This window comes from Bufo bufo, chromosome 1 (assembly GCF_905171765.1).
Source record: "Bufo bufo chromosome 1, aBufBuf1.1, whole genome shotgun sequence".
NCBI lineage: Eukaryota > Metazoa > Chordata > Amphibia > Anura > Bufonidae > Bufo > Bufo bufo.
The window spans coordinates 6,429,139-6,435,196 of record NC_053389.1 but is presented as its reverse complement, the minus strand read 5'-3'; positions in this window follow the sequence as shown (position 1 = coordinate 6,435,196).

Here is a 6,058-nt window from a genome sequence, read left to right as displayed (position 1 = left end):
AATGTATTTTAAAATATCGTTTTTTTGGACTTGACATCAGGAAAAACGCGCAGCGATCCCACCATTGCTTTTGGTTTTTCCTTTCGTGGTTTTTGCCTTTATTCTGTGGGTCGGAGCGATTACTGCGTTAGTAGATGAATGTAATTTTTTAGTTTTTCTGCTTTTGCACAATATCATTTTTTATTTTTATTATTCAGAGATCAGAAAAAGCATTTTCCCATTGACAGATGTGAGGGGAATTGTTTTCTTTGGGACAAGATGTGGATTTCCATTCGGTGGCAGATAAGAATTTTAATAACTTTTTGTAACATTTTTTGTGAGATGAAAATGTCATTTTTTATTCATATTAATAAATACTGGGAACATTTTCCTGGACCGGCTGTTACAGATGCGGCAACATCAATGATGTGTAGATTTGTATATTTTTTTTACCTAAAAGCCTAAAACTTTCCATGCGCCACGTGGGAGGATCGACCCCACAATCCCCTGCCCCCCCCATCCCCCAGTGTAATGCACTAATACTTCTGAATCTGACATCATATAGTGATCGTTAGAGATGAGCGAATTTCATATTTCGTTCACGCTTCGTTTGCTGGTAAAAGCAGAATTGCGTTACGGATTCCGTTACCACGGACCATAACGCTATGAGAGTAGGAATATCCGCCGCACTCCGGGTAAAGTATATGCGATTCTTTTTAACGGTCATGTATTTCCATACAGTATTATTCATATCCAGGAGGAGAAACAATATTACAGCCACATTATCTTCCGGACGTTTCGCTCTGTAATAAACATATCGCATCTTATTACATTATATAAGTGAGTAAGAGGAAGGAGAACCACATACAGTGGGGGAGGGTCCAGAGGTGAAGGGTTAAAGCGCGCAGATGTAATCATAGGGGAATACGGTGATTCCAGGTCGGAGGGGCCGCGTCCTATCAGTAAAGAACGAAGTGTAAAGTAAGAAAAAAGTGTGAAAGGAGGAAGTGGAATTAGCGAGATAATCTGCCACGTAATGGTGTGGAGAAAAGTGGCACAAACTGTAAAGTCTAAGTAGAAGGACAATCTGCCGGGTATGAGGGGCAGTGAATGTAGGGTTAATATATTTATATCAGAAGATACATTTACCTCTTTGGTGGCAGGAGGGTGAGCGCAATCCTGGATGCAAGGCTCGTCAGTCTAGGGCAGTGAAGGGCAAACTACATCCAGCGGACCGTATCCGGCCCAGCTGACCGCAGAGCTGTCCGGGGGCAGCAGGAGTGGAGATGAGCGCCTCCATCGTGGAAGCGCTCATCTCCATATTCATCTGTATCGCCGTCCTCAGGACAGAGATACAGATGAATGGTGCGGAGGAGCAGGGGAGAGGCGTGTCCCTTGCCCGTTCTTCTGATAGGCTACAGGCCTAGTGCTGGCAGCCTATCAGAGGCCGGTGCAGGTGGCGCGATGACGTCATCGCGCCGCCTGAGCCGTACAGTGTGGGCCGGAAGAGGCTGCATCGCATCACTGACAGCAGCATAAGGTAAGTATAGGAGTTTATTGTTTTTATTATTTATAGTATACTGTGGCAAGAAGGGGGGTGGGGGCCCTATATACTGGCACAATATGGGGGGTGGGCACTATAAAGAAGAGGGGAAGCACTATGGGGCCCTATATACTGGCACAATATGGGGGGGGGCACTATGGAGAAGAGGGGAAGCACTATGGGGCCTTATATACTGGCACAATATGGGGGGCACTATGGAGAAGAAGGGAAGCACTATGGGGCCCTATATACTGGCACAATATGGGGGGCACTATGGAGAAGAGGGGAAGCACTATGGGGGCCCTATATACTGGCACAATATGGGGGGCGGGCACTATGGAGAAGAGGGGAAGCACTATGGGGCCCTATATACTGGCACAATATGGGGGGCACTATGGAGAAGAAGGGAAGCACTATGGGGCCCTATATACTGGCACAATATGGGGGGGGCACTATGGAGAAGAGGGGAAGCACTATGGGGCCCTATATACTGGCACAATATGGGGGGCACTATGGAGAAGAGGGGAAGCACTATGGGGCCCTATATACTGGCACAATATGGGGGGGCACTATGGAGAAGAGGGGAAGCACTATGGGGCCCTATATACTGGCACAATATGGGGGGCACTATGGAGAAGAGGGGAAGCACTATGGGGCCCTATATACTGGCACAATATGGGGGGCACTATGGAGAAGAGGGGAAGCACTATGGGGCCCTATATACTGGCACAATATGGGGGGGCACTATGGAGAAGAGGGGAAGCACTATGGGGCCCTATATACTGGCACAATATGGGGGGGCACTATGAAGAGGGGAAGCACTATGGGGCCCTATATACAGGCACAATATGGGGGGCACTATAGAGAAGAGGGGAAGCACTATGGTGGCCCTATATACTGGCACATTATGGGGGGCACTATGGGGGCCCTATATACTGGCACAATATGGGGGGGCGGGCACTATGGAGAAGAGGGGAAGCACTATGGGGCCCTATATACTGGCACAATATGGGGGGGTGCACTATGGAGAAGAGGGGAAGCACTATGGGGCCCTATAGACTGGCACAATATGGGCGGGCACTATGGAGAAGAGGGGAAGCACTATGGGGCCCTATATACTGGCACAATATGGGGGGCACTATGGAGAAGAGGGGAAGCACTATGGGGCCCTATATACTGGCACAATATGGGGGGGGCACTATGGAGAAGAGGGGAAGCACTATGGGGCCCTATATACTGGCACAATATGGGGGGCACTATGGAGAAGAGGGGAAGCACTATGGGGGCCCTATATACTGGCACAATATGGGGGGGCACTATGGAGAAGAGGGGAAGCACTATGGGGCCCTATATACTGGCACAATATGAGGGGCACTATGGAGAAGAGGGGAAGCACTATGGGGCCCTATATACTGGCACAATATGGGGGGCACTATGGAGAAGAGGGAAAGCACTATGGGGGCCCTATATACTGGCACAACATGGGGGCACTATGGAGAAGAGGGGAAGCACTATGGGGCCCTATATACTGGCACAATATGGGGGGGCACTATGGAGAAGAGGGGAAGCACTATGGGGCCCTATATACTGGCACAATAAGGGGGGGCACTATGGAGAAGAGGGGAAGCACTATGGGGCCCTATATACTGGCACAATAAGGGGGGGCACTATGGAGAAGAGGGGAAGCACTATGGGGCCCTATATACTGGCACAATATGGGGGGGCACTATGGAGAAGAGGGGAAGCACTATGGGGCCCTATATACTGGCACAATATGGGGGCACTATAGAGAAGAGGGGAAGCACTATGGGGCCCTATATACTGGCACAATATGGGGGCACTATAGAGAAGAGGGGAAGCACTATGGGGCCCTATATACTGGCACAATATGGGGGGCACTATGGAGAAGAGGGGAAGCACTATGGGGCCCTATATACTGGCACAATAAGGGGGGGCACTATGGAGAAGAGGGGAAGCACTATGGGGCCCTATATACTGGCACAATAAGGGGGGGCACTATGGAGAAGAGGGGAAGCACTATGGGGCCCTATATATTGGCACAATATGGGGGCACTATGAAGAGGGGAAGCACTATGGGGCCCTATATACTGGCACAATATGGGGGGGCACTATGGAGAAGAGGGGAAGCACTATGGGGCCCTGTATACTGGCACAATATGGGGGGGCACTATGAAGAGGGGAAGCACTATGGGGCCCTATATACTGGCACAATATGGGGGGGCACTATGAAGAGGGGAAGCACTATGGGGCCCTATATACTGGCACAATATGGGGGGCACTATGGAGAAGAGGGGAAGCACTATAGGGCCCTATATACTGGCACAATATGGGGGGCACTATGGAGAAGAGGGGAAGCACTATGGGGCCCTATATACTGGCACAATATGGGGGGCACTATGGAGAAGAGGGGAAGCACTATGGGGCCCTATATACTGGCACAATATGGGGGGCACTATGGAGAAGAGAGGAAGCACTATGGGGCCCTATATACTGGCACAATATGGGGGGCACTATGGAGAAGAGGGGAAGCACTATGGGGCCCTATATACTGGCACAATATGGGGGGCACTATGGAGAAGAGGGGAAGCACTATGGTGGCCCTATATACTGGCACAATATGGGGGGGGGCACTATGGAGAAGAGGGGAAGCACTATGGGGGCCCTATATACTGGCACAACATGGGGGCACTATGGAGAAGAGGGGAAGCACTATGGGGGCCCTATATACTGGCACAATATGGGGGGGCACTATGGAGAAGAGGGGAAGCACTATGGGGCCCTATATACAGGCACAATATGGGGGCACTATGGAGAAGAGGGGAAGCACTATGGGGCCCTATATACTGGCACAATATGGGGGGGCACTATGGAGAAGAGGGGAAGCACTATGGGGCCCTATAAACTGGCACAATATGGGGAAGCACTATGGAGAAGAGGGGAAGCACTATGGGGCCCTATATACTGGCACAATATGGGGGGGCACTATGGAGAAGAGGGGAAGCACTATGGGGCCCTATATACTGGCACAATATGGAGGGGCACTATGGAGAAGTGGGGAAGCACTATGGGGCCCTATATACTGGCACAATATGGGGGGCACTATGGAGAAGAGGGGAAGCACTATAGGGCCCTATATACTGGCACAATATGGGGGGCGCTATGGAGAAGAGGGGAAGCACTATGGTGGCCCTATATACTGGCACAATATGGGGGGCACTATGGAGAAGAGGGGAAGCACTATGAGGCCCTATATACTGGCACAATATGGGGGGCACTATGGAGAAGAGGGGAAGCACTATGGGGCCCTATATACTGGCACAATATGGGGGGGCACTATGGAGAAGAGGGGAAGCACTATGGGGCCCTATATACTGGCACAATATGGGGGGCACTATGGAGAAGAGGGGAAGCACTATGGGGCCCTATATACTGGCACAATATGGAGGGCACTATGGAGAAGAGGGGAAGCACTATGGGGCCCTATATACTGGCACAATATGGGGGGGGCGGGCACTATGGAGAAGAGGGGAAGCACTATGGGGCCCTATATACTGGCACAATATGGGCGGGCACTATGGAGAAGAGGGGAAGCACTATGGGGCCCTATATACTGGCACAATATGGGGGGGCACTATGGAGAAGAGGGGAAGCACTATGGGGCCCTATAAACTGGCACAATATGGGGAAGCACTATGGAGAAGAGGGGAAGCACTATGGGGCCCTATATACTGGCACAATATGGGGGGGGCACTATGGAGAAGAGGGGAAGCACTATGGGGCCCTATATACTGGCACAATATGGGGGGCACTATGGAGAAGAGGGGAAGCACTATGGGGCCCTATATACTGGCACAATATGGGGGGCACTATGGAGAAGAGGGGAAGCACTATGGGGCCCTATATACTGCCACAATATGGGGGGCACTATGGAGAAGAGGGGAAGCACTATGGGGCCCTATATACTGGCACAATATGGGGGGGCACTATGGAGAAGAGGGGAAGCACTATGGGGCCCTATATACTGGCACAATATGGGGGGGCACTATGAAGAGGGGAAGCACTATGGGGCCCTATATACAGGCACAATATGGGGGGCACTATAGAGAAGAGGGGAAGCACTATGGTGGCCCTATATACTGGCACAATATGGGGGGCACTATGGGGGCCCTATATACTGGCACAATATGGGGGGGGCGGGCACTATGGAGAAGAGGGGAAGCACTATGGGGCCCTATATACTGGCACAATATGGGGGGGTGCACTATGGAGAAGAGGGGAAGCACTATGGGGCCCTATATACTGGCACAATATGGGGGGCACTATGGAGAAGAGGGGAAGCACTTTGGGGCCCTATATACTGGCACAATATGGGCGGGCACTATGGAGAAGAGGGGAAGCACTATGGGGCCCTATATACTGGCACAATATGGGGGGCACTATGGAGAAGAGGGGAAGCACTATGGGGCCCTATATACTGGCACAATATGGGGGGGCACTATGGAGAAGAGGGGAAGC